General features: G+C 45.3%; 1 long non-coding RNA gene across 1 annotated transcript; it reads left to right on the plus strand.

Annotated features, from left to right (window-relative positions):
* The first annotated feature begins 257 nt into the window (after positions 1 to 257).
* On the plus strand, positions 258 to 1914 carry LOC128406637 (uncharacterized). The gene is made up of 2 exons (XR_008328561.1): positions 258 to 458; positions 1583 to 1914. It is a non-coding gene; the product is annotated as an uncharacterized LOC128406637 (long non-coding RNA).
* The last annotated feature ends 9935 nt before the right edge of the window (positions 1915 to 11849 follow it).

The following is an 11849-nucleotide window of genomic DNA, read 5'->3' on the forward strand; positions in this document are numbered from 1 at the left end:
TTGCAGTTTGGGGGTGCTTCTGAATGCAACTGTCACTGGAGCTACAAGTGCCTTCTCCCAACTATGATTGGTTTGACCGTTATGGCCATTCATAGATTTATAGAATCCAGATCAGGAAAACCTTGGCACCGGAGTTCCTTATCTTTAAACCAGATTTGTGTGGGATGTAAGCATCGAAAACGCCTATGCAAAGGGTTAATTACAAGAACTGCAGAACTCTGTGATGTCGTACACTCTGTGTCCGTTATAGAGTTGGTACAGTTATGGCAGTTAGTGGAACAGTCTCAGCTGACCAGCAGATATGTTCCGTTGTGCTGCTGTCTGCCTCAGAGTTAGATTCAGGTGGAAAGCCGTGTTGATCTGTCAAAGTCATAATAAATAACAAGATGGAAGGTGGAAAAATCTTTTTTAATAATTCCAGTGGCACCTTTAAGATCAACTAAATATAAGCTTTCAAGGTATGAGCTTTCATGTTTAATCAAATTAGATGTTAAATGTTAGGATGTTAGATGTTCTAGCAAATTAAGTATCATCTACCTACATTGTGAGGGACGCAGGTGGCGCTGTGGGTTAAACCACAAAGCTTAGGGCTTGCCGATCAGAAGGTCAGCAGTTCGAATCCCCGCGACGGGGTGAGCTCCCATTGCTTGGTCCCTGCTCCTGCCAACCTAACAGTTCGAAAGCACAAAGTGCAAGTAGATAAATAGGTACTGCTTTGGCGGGAAGGTAAACGGCGTTTCCGTGCGCTGCTCTGGTTCGCCAGAAGCGGCTTAGTCATGCTGGCCACATGACCCGGAAGCTGTATGCCAGCTCCCTCGGCCAATAAAGCGAGATGAGCGCTGCAACCCCAGAGTCGGCCACGACTGGATCTAATGGTCAGGGGTCCCTTTACTTTTACCTACATTGTGTATTTTAATCTACAAGTGCAAGTAAACTAAGTAATAGTCGTATGTTATTTTAACTTTAAAAGAGAGTGACTTGCATAGTTTTTATAGGAGAGAAAAGAGAACTAATGAAAGAGTCAAAGGCCCCAGGGCTGTCTTCCACATACTCTGGCAAATGGGAACTACAATGTAATTCCCACAATTTGGACTGGACGCAGCTTTCAAATAGAGGGCTGTCCTCTGTAAAACGGGGAGCATGACCACTCTGCACAGGTTCCCCACCTGAGTTTTAAAGGACAACATATCTGATAATCATCAAGCTCTGTCCACCACAATAACATGGTACAAGAATAAACACTGAAGACAGCATTACACATTACACACACATGACTTATTCAATTTGTTTTTGAATAACTGCTTTTATGCAGCCTCTCATAACAGAAGTTCTCTGGATGTTGCACAAAGTAACCCTTCCAGTCAAAGTATATAAAACAATAGAAATGACAACTAAATTAATTTTTTAAAACTGAAACAATTAAAAAGCTATGGATTAGATCAAACTAGGTTATATAGCAGACCTGCTGAAAATAGTGGGCTTACTCTGAGCACAGCTAATGTTGGATAGCACCCTACATTTCTTTTCTGCATTTCTTTAGGGTTATTTAAAAACTTATCTTTATTTTGAAATTGCCTCTTAGGAGAAAAGCTGTAACCCAGTGAGCTTCAGGGTCAAACTGGCAGGACCATGAAATGTGTACAGCAAGACTTTATGTTCCCTGAAGACTACTGCGCTCATAATAACCAGATAACATTCAACGCACAGTTGTGTCAAATGGAAGCTTTCAGTGAAGAATTAGACATAACATCCTCATTGGTGCAATAATAATAATAATATAGGAAAATTCCTGCATGTTAATATCCTTGGGGCAAGTATTCTTTGGTGAGAGAACCCCAGCAGAGATTTAATGTCACAAAATAGTGTTATAGACAGTTTAAACCTAGAAATTAATAACTGCTAGGATTTTGGTTATTTGTGGTATGAAGGGACAACGCAAGCTGCAAAGAAATTCCTGGGCTGGCTTATGCAAACCAACCTGGCTGGCTGGAGGAAGAGCAGACCTGTTAGCATTACAAAAATGTGTTGATAGGCCATAGAAGGATCCTTTGGCCTGGGGAGTCAGATGCCACAAAAGTTGCCAGGGTAACTGTGTGTTTGAGGGCACAGGAAAAGGGAGTTTGAAGCAAATGCTTCTAGGCAGAAGAAGGAAGAAGCAGTAAGGCTGGGAACCATCTTTGAGGGAAACAGCCTGAAGGTTACTTGTGCTGCTGCTGCTTTTGGAAATGTGCAGGCTTTACGATCTAGACTTCCTCCATGCAAACCTCTTCACCCGCTGAGCTTCTCAGGTAGACTAGGGGACAGCAGAAACTTGATTACCTAGTTCCTCCCAAAGTAAGGGGAAGTGGACATCTAAGCCTGGCAGAACAGCTTAGTCTATGCTATTTCCCTCTTCCTGCATTAATTAGAAAGCAGGTTGGTTATATGAAGCTGGTTTTCCCATAATCTGCACAAACTTTCCTCCTTAAAAGGATACCATAGCCTCTTGCCTCTGGTGCAGAGCCTCAGATAATGGCCTGGGCAGGTTCTTTTGGGAGCAGAGTTCAGATAAAGGGGGGAAAAACGGTAAAAGGTAAAGGACCCTCAGACGGTTAAGTCCAGTTAAAGGTGACTATGGGGTGCGGCGCTTATCTCGCTTTTCAAGCCAAGGGAGCCGGCGTTTGCCCACAAACAGCTTTCCGGGTCATGTGGCCAGCATGACTAAACCGCTTTTGATGCAAGTGGCACCGTGACAGAAGCCAGAGCACATGGAAATGTTGTTTGCCTTCCTGCTGCAGATTTATCTGGTGTGATTTGGAACTGCTAAGTTGGCAGAAGTTGGGACAGAGCAATGGGAGCTCACCCCATTGCACAAATTCGGACTGCCAACCTTCCAATCGGCAAGATACCCGATATATGGATACCTGGGGCTAAGGAATCTATAGTTTGTGCAGCACAAGGAAAGGCAGAATCCTAAAAGGGAGCTTCCTTATAAGAAGGTCCTCTTTGCCATCGCTTATCGCCACTTGGTAGGCTCGTCAAATTGAGCTCTAACCCATGTCTGGTCCGATTCAGAATCAGAATCAGTTTTCTGCCACCGGCACTCTAGCTGTCTCAGCAATTGTTTCATTGCCCTCAGCTCTGGGGAAAATCATGGGGCTGTCTGGACTCCATGCAAACGGAGAGGGCGCTTCAGAGCCAGCCCTGGTTAACTCTGCATTCCAGCAGGCCACCCGGGAATCATCTGAAAGGCCATCAACACGGGATAAAACACCCCCTACCACTTTTTGGAAACCATTTAGATCCATGAAGTGGCGGAGGCAGACCATCCAAATCGGTCCCACCTCCCTGCAGAAGGGAAGGGTTGTTGAGAAGTCCAGTTGCACCAGGAAGTGATCCGACCATGGCACCTCTTTTGTTTCATTTTACTTACTGTTGAATCACCCACGTCCACAGAGGTGAACACCAGGTCTAAGGCATGTCAACGACTATGAGTTGGGCCAAACTTATTCAAGAACAACCCCATGAAGGCCATGCTTTCCACGAAGTCCTGAGTGCCCCTTGTAAAGTCATGTCGGCATAGATGTTAAAATCCCCTAGGACAGGGATGTCCAACCGGTCGACACAATCAACAGGTCGATCCCCTCTTGATAGAAGTTGACCGCAGGCTCTATTTCCTCCGCAGGGGGGAATGAGGCCTGGCCCTGCCCCCTCACTCTGTCCATTATTTGCACACAATTTCAAGAACGGAAGACGGCGGGATTAAGCGTGTTCTCCTTCATAGAGAACACGTGTTGCGGTGGGATCTGAACAGGCCACCCCTCTGTTGCTGGGCGGGTTAGTATGGATGACCATCCGCAGTGATTGGGTGGTTGGGTTACTGGGCAAATTTTGGTGTTGCCATTTAGGGGGATGGACCAAAGGTTATAAAATCAAGTCACGCAGCATTGACTGGGCCCTTTTGCTGCGTGCATTGGATCACCTGGAGCACTTGGACCGTCTGGAGGACAGTGGAGCGGTCTGGTTACATTTCTTTATTTCCCCCTTCTTTTTAATCCTCTCTAGTTCCTTAATTAATTTAATTCCCCTTTTTCCCCGTTTGATTTCCCACCCCACCCCTTACCCTGCCCTTTGGAAAGATTCTCCCTGTATCTGTGAGCGCTGCCTGCGTGTAATCCTCCTTGTCTTGCCTTTCCCAATAGGGAGAGAGCCCCCATTAGGGCCTTTCTTTCGCAAAAATGTTTCCTCCATTTTGCCAGTTTGTTAATTGTGGGGCTAGTCAGGGCTGTTCCCAGCTTAGCTGGAATCACTTTCGTTTATAGTATCCCAAAAGGTTGGCTTTATTTTGGGTGCGTGCAGTGCCGTTTGCTGAATTTTAATCTAGCCTTGGGCGGGAGCGCTATTTTGAGCTTCCTTTAATATTGCAATAAGACAAATATTCTCAGGAGCAGAAGCAGGGAGGCCTTCATGGCCTGCACATATCATTCAAGCCTAAGCCTGCTACAGTTAGCAGTACAGTAAGTTGTTAAGTCTCTGTGACACGTGACTCATTGTCTCTATAAGAATGTATCTGCTTGCAGGCTCAGTTGTTGCTAATGTATATCTGAGGCAGACAGAGGGAGCCAGAGGCTCTCTGTGCCTCCAATGATTATGAGCACTCTGTGTATGCTCTTGAACTATGCTGCTTCTGAATAAGTTTATTTTCTTCTAGTTTGTTTTGCTCTGATAGTGGCAACCGCCATTTTAGAGACGAGCCACTGTGGTTTGTGGCTAGAGTGCAGGACTAAGGACCTGGGAGACAGGGTTCATATCCCCCACTTAGCCATTGTTATAACAAAACAAAACAAAACAAAACAAGCTTCTCCTTTTGGACTACGGTGGTACCTCTGGCTACGTAATTAATTCGTTCCAGAGGTCCGTTCTTAACCTGAAACTGTTCTTAACCTGAAGCACCACTTTAGCTAATGGGGCCTCCCGCTGCTGCTGTGCTGCCGTCACACGATTTCTGTTCTCATCCTGAAGCAAATTTCTGGGTTAGCAGAGTCTGTAACCTGAAGCGTATGTAACCTGAGGTACCACTGTATTCTGTTGCTGGGTAAAGGTAAAGGGACCCCTGACCATTAGGTCCACTCGTGACCGACTCTGGGGTTGCAGTGCTCATCTCACTTTATTGGCCGAGGGAGCCGGCGTACAGCTTCCAGGTCATGTGGCCAGCATGACTAAGCCGCTTCTGGCGAACCAGAGCAGCGCACGGAAACGCCGTTTACCTTCCCACCAGAGCGGCACCTATTGATCTACTTGCACTTTGACATGCTTTCGAACTGCTAGGTTGGCAGGAGCAGGGACCGAGCAATGGGAGCTCACCCCGTAGCGGGAATTCGAACCACCGACCTTCTGATCGGCAAGCCCAAGAGGCTCAGTGGTTTAACCCACAGCGCCACCTGCATTGCTGGATAGTTCGGCCCATTTGTGATATTGCTCCCAAAAAAGAACTTTGAGTTTTCCCCATTCTGGTGGCAGCACACATCTGGACTGAGGAGTTAAGGGACCGTTGGGTCTGTCTTGGTCTGATAACCAGGCAGTGGTGAGCGTCCTGGCAAAACAGTTCTCATTCTCCGGCAGAGTCTTCACCCCTTTTATGTGCTTTCCAGCTGCACTGCTTAAGGTTTAATATTGTGTTTCTGCTCTCTTTATTACGGGATCATCTAATGTTTTCGCTGACACTCTATCCCGTTTTTTCAGTTGGAGAGCTTCAGATCCCGGGCGCTGGACGCCCAGCTATAGCCGGATTTTTCTGGAGCTCCTATGGCACAGTAGTAGCTTACGTTTCCCCTTCCGCTTTTAGGTCTTATGAGAAGGCCTGGACTGATTTCTTAGCGTTTAGCTGGCAGTCCTTGGCCATTCAGAGGAACTTGCCCCCATCCTCTGAGCAGGTCCTGCAGTACTTGGCCCAGCTGCTGCAGATCGGATGCACTGCTAAGGCTATCAGCATTCAGTCCGCTGCAATGTCTGTGTTATGTACTGAGTTGAATAGGATCCAAAATGCATCAGTCTGATTGGTCCTAGAACAATAGGATCCAAAAGGCAGCAGTCTGATTGGTCCTAGAACAATGCAGCAATATGATTGGTCTGCAGGAGCCACCCAATCCGGCTCCAGATGGAAGTGAATCCACAACCTGATTGGCCTACAGGAGAATTCCGGAATTAGCCAATCACGTGCCGCCCATTGTGTAAATAATGTATATAAAGCAGATACTTTGAGGGGGCATTCATTCCTCCTCACCACTATCAGCTGAATAAAGAGCATGAAATCCACTCTCGACTCTGAGTATATTTCAGTCTGCTACAGTAAAGCTTTAATTTTTCAGAGACCCTTGTAAAAAAAGGGTCGTGCGCAGGGCCTTGGAAGGTTGGAATAGGCTCCAACCTTCACAGGACAGTCTAAATCAAAAGTACTAATTTTCTCAAAAAGTCGGAAATCCTATAAGTGGCAATTAGATGGAAAACCTATTGAACAGGTCTATAAATTTCAATACCTGGAAGTTTTTCTCCAATATAATCTGGGTTGGAAGGCGCATATTGCACATATTTTAAACAAGGCCAAGGCCCTATCCTTTGCGCTTCTGCGCTTTTTCTTTTCGGACGGGGCTCTTCATGTTCCATCTGCCTTGAAAGTATTCAAAGCTAAAGTAATTGCAACATTGGCATATGCTGTTCCTTTATGGGGGACCGCAGTAAACTTGATGCCCTTGGAGGTAATTCAAAATCAATTTCTAAGACGACTGCTAAAACTTCCTCAGTGTGTTAGTAACGCAGCTATTCGCTTAGAATTAAAAACTACATCTTTAGAAAATACTCTTTGGAGGCGCAGCCTTTGTTACTGGTTGTCCTTAAGGCATAGGCTCCCGAATCTGTATCTGATCCAATGCCTCTGGAGAGATGATTTTCCCGTCCTAGGGGCAAAAGAGATCCATTCTAAAGTAGTGACCTATGGATTGTCTCCATCAGAATTATTGGAATTGGACCTAGCCACAGCAAAAAAAAAAACCTCATTCAAAAACTTGAGGAGATTGACCTACAACAAAACACCATTTTGGGTAGTGGCACTTGCTCACCATTAAATCTTGGCATAGTGCCCTCACAGCAGATACCATCTTATTTGACTTCTTTGTCTGTAGCGGCCCACAGATATGCCTTTATTAAGGCAAGATTTAACGCCTTTCCTTCCAATGTCTTGAATAATAGATTTTCCAATGGTCAGATCTCAGCGGTCTGTGTATGTGATAATAGATCTACAGAATCTTTACAACATATACTATTCTGCTGTTCACTACATTCAGTTTCTCGGATCAGATTTTTGTCCCCTTTATTATTGGAAATTTCAGGTGACTCCTTGGAAACACAGCTAATACATTTATTGCAAGATTCTGATCCGAGTAGGTCCCTTTCTGTTGCCAGATTTCTGATAACAGTATTAGCTTATAAGAGGAAAAATGGATTACTCTATGATTATTGATTTTGCCTAAATAATATTGATTTATACTGATAATTTGATATTTTAAGCGCTATATTGTTCTTATTTTAGTGGAATTTAGAAACTTACGGTTTGAGATGTACTTGATTTAAACGTATTTTAATTAATTAATTTTATCTTGTTATACCTGTTTTACCTGTTTTGCTGTATGATGTATTGAATATGGGCCTATGGCCGTAATAAACTATCTATCTTCACAGGACAGCAAGCAGGAAGCCAGTCAATTTTTGACCTATGCAGTATCCGCAACAAGTTGACTTGTCTGCTGGTTCAAGATCAAGGCGAGACTTCTTTCAGTATTCCATTGTAATTTTGGTGTACTAAGGGTTGGGGAAATTGTGTTGGAGCCAGCACAGGGCTGAGAGTCTGGAGGCTTATTTCCTCAGGACTTTTCCTTATCTGCTTTGGAGCTTGTCATAAGTGTCTGGAGCTCTAAGTCAGACCTAGTGGGCAGGGTTGCCACCATCAGGTTTCTAGTCACGGGTGAGGCGGGCCCTTGCCCTGTTATTGGATACCGGAAATATTTGGCTTTTCGTTCCCCTGGGGGCTGGCTCGATCCTAGTGCACAGAAATGGGTTCCGGTTCGACAGGCATCTAATTGCTCACGTCGTGCGCCAGTTATTGCAGCCTGCGGCTTGCCTACCGCTGAACACTCCTCATTCCTTCCAAATAGGTGCTGCTGCAAAGGCTGTGCACTGGGGCCTGTCAGTAGACAGGATTGTGCATACGGGTCATTGGAAGTCTGACGCTGACAAAGGTTACGTCAGGAAGCATCATCAATGATGCCTGTGCTGATGCCTGTCTGTTATTTCCTTTTTTCATAGGAGCAGCTGTGCGCATTTGGATTGTCGGCCACAGCATCATGCACTGAGCTGGCAAGCACGCTGACGAGCCTGGACTGGGGGCGCCATCTTGGCCTTCCTGCCCATGTGAATGTATCCCGGATGTTCAGATGGGGAATGCTTTGGGAGGAGTTCCTTCCTTTGGTGTGGTTGAGTGTGATCTATGTAGGTCCCCCCTGCAGCGCATGTGGTGCAGCAGGGCGAAAATGATTTGCTGTCTTCCCCCGGCATTTAAGTTTGAGTCCCACATGCATGAGGACTTGGATGAGTTGATGGCAGCTCTCCCTGGATTCAAAATATTTTGGTCACAATTGCTTTAGCGACATGCGTGGTGCGGTAGCCACGGCCCACCTGCCACCGAGAGGGCCAGAAAGCGTGTGGATAGCGCAGTGGCCATGAAGGTCCTTGCCTTGGGAGGTGTGGTTGTCTGCCATGCAATGCAGGAAGCACACTAATAGTGCTGTGGCTAAGAGGGTTTATTCCTGAGGGTGGGTGGGTGGGTGGGCTTAATTTTGCACCCTGACATTAGCATCAAGCTTCTTCTTTTTACAGGGATGATGGAGTGCACCTCTCTCCAGCTGGTTACGACATTTGGTTTACTGCCGTGTTGTTGGGGTTGAGGAATTGGGTGCAGTTGTGAGTGGTTTGGTGGTGAGCGTGAGGGCTCGATTGGCGGTTAGGCATTGGTTAAAAAATTGGTTGGTGGAGGGGTAAGTGCCTGCCCTCCAATGCTGCTGCGGAAAGGGAATTCCGTTAAAGGAATTCAGGGGCTTGCCATTCTTTTGTCCGTACCCCCGAACGGGGCTTAGGGCTGCGCAAGCCCTCGGGAGCATGCGGGGGTGGGGGGATGAGGGTCTGGTGCCCGGCTCCATGCTCTCCCCATTATTGTTTTCCCTCACTGGCTTTCGCTGGAATCCAGAAGTCAGTTCTGGCCCTGGGCGTGGGGACAGATAGTCATAACCAATGCCTAAGCAACCACTCACATTGTTGTGGCCAAAATTATGCCAAAAACCTTAAACAAAAAATATGTGTGAATTGTGAATTATTTAGGGCTGACTTGGGGGACCTCGACACACAACTTCTTGTTTAGCGATCCATGTTGCGTTCCCCCCCAAAAGTGGCAGAAGTATTTGCTTGCCCCCCTACAAAAAGCTCAAAAACTTTGGGTGTCCCCCCGCCCCCAAATGGGTAGATCACTGCTAGTTGTTTTTTTCCTGGGAGTAGATTGCAGTCTCTTGGAAGTTGAGTGTTCCTGCCCTAGGACAACCAAACTAGGTGTCTCCAGGAGGACATCTGCCACGACCTGAAGCAGCTTGGGCAGGGAATCCTTGGTGCAGCAGGGAAGTCAGTACCTGAAAAGGAATCCTGTACTGCCCCTATTGCCCAGCGTCCAGAACATGCACTCAGAAAACTGGGCCTTTCCAATAGGATGCCTGGTGCAAGCTACCGACTTCCTAAAAATAACTGCAACCCTCCCCTCCCATATGATCTCGGTTGTTGTGTGTAAGAGAAACCTGGCAAGACCACGCCCATCTGCTTCATCCAGCCAAGTTGCTGTTACACATGCCAGGTCAAGTCCTATATCCATGATCAAGTCGTGGATGACAGCGGTCTTGTGAATCATTGACCTGGCATTGCACAGCAGCACTCTAAGGTCATGTGGGTCTCCCTTGTTGGTTCCAGTATCTTTCTGGTCAAGACCAGACCCAGAGGCAAGGATAGTCTTCAAACAATGACTAAATCTGCCTCCTTGGTAATGTCATGATGTGATCTTAGCGTAACTCCTCCTCCTACCCGTGATCACTGAGATCGGGTGTCTCGGTGCATCCCCTCTGTGGAACCTGCCCCAGCCATTCATTATACCATTTCCATTCCTTTATAATAAGTTTGTTATCCTGATTTCTTATTCTTCTGGTAAGTTTCACCATTTTTGCATAGTCCATGCGTTTTTGTAACCAATCTTTCGTTCATTCCTTCATCTTTCCATTTTTGGGCAAATAACATTCTTGCACCTGTGGTTTCATACATAAATAAATTTCTATACTATCTATACTGTACCTATAATTCCCAAAAGAAAAGCTTCTGTTTTTTTAAAACAAATGTTAACTTAAACAATCTTTTTCCATTCATTATATATCATTTCCCAGTACGTTTTTACCTTATTGCAAGATGACCACATATGATAAAAGGTGCCTTCTTTACGTTTCCAACACTTGTTTGATTTTGATTTATACATTTTTGCCAATCTAGTAGGTGTTAGATTCCATCTATATAACATTTTCATAGAGTTTCCCCTCACACTATAATGTGCAGTAAATTTTATATCCATATTCCACAGTCACTTCCATGCATCAATATCAGTGTTATGACCCATATCAATTGTCCAATGTATTGTTGAAGATTATACCATATTGGCCCGAATATAAGCTGCACCCGAATATAAGCTGCACCTTTAAAATGAGGGGGGCGGAGAAAAAATACTCAAATATAAGCTGCTCCATTCCTCACTGCTCCTGGCTGCATACTGGGCGGGGTGGGGGGAGCTGTGCTGCATTGCCAGCGGTCTTTTCCCTTCCTCGCTCTCTCCCTTCCCGGCCTTGGGGGAGAGGACGGGGGACTACGCGGGGGGGGGGGGGCGCTGCTTTGCTCCTGGAGCTGCTTGCCCCATGCTCCTGGCTGCATACCATAAGGTCGCTAATATAAGCTGCACGATTGGAAAGAGACCTGCTGGAATGTAAAGTTAAAATGTTGATCAAAACATATAAGATATTATTGGAATGGGAAACAAAGGATGAACAAGTACTGTATTGGCCTGAATATAAGCCTCACTTTTTCTCCAAATTCCAACCGTGAAAAGTTAAAGTGAGGCTTATATTCGCGACCTTATGGCATGCAAGCCCAGGAGCTGCAAATGTATTTTTGCCATGTGTTGAAGCAATCCATATTGCTAATCACCGTTATTGATTGAAAGAGAAATAACATTTTGGGTAATACATTTGTTATTATAGTTGACGCTCTTCCCACCAATGAAGGTTTCATCCTGCCCCATACTTGCAAATTTCTTTTAATATCTTCACAAGTTTTTAAATAATTGTCTTGAAACAAGTTTGTATTATTTTCTGTTAACCATACACCTAAATATTTAATATTTCTTTCAATCTTTAAGCCTGATACATCTTGTTATTTATTTTTACTCCCACCATTCTTATTTTTGATCAAGAGTTTGGTTTGGTCTTTATTTATTTTAAGTCCTGCTACTTCACCAAATGGCTGAATATCAGTTCAAATTTTGCAGATCCACAAAGGATGCATCTGCACACTATACTAAAACAATCAGCCTGCCATGGAGATCTGAAGGCAGCCCTGGATCAGGTGGTTTTTAATGTCTGAGGTTTTACTATGTTTATATATATACTGTAAGCCGCCCAGATTGGCTGGGGAAACCCAGCCAAATGGGTGTGGTATAAATAATAAAAGTAGTAGTAGTAGTAGTA

This window comes from Podarcis raffonei, chromosome Z (assembly GCF_027172205.1).
Source record: "Podarcis raffonei isolate rPodRaf1 chromosome Z, rPodRaf1.pri, whole genome shotgun sequence".
NCBI classification, from domain to species: Eukaryota; Metazoa; Chordata; class Lepidosauria; order Squamata; family Lacertidae; genus Podarcis; species Podarcis raffonei.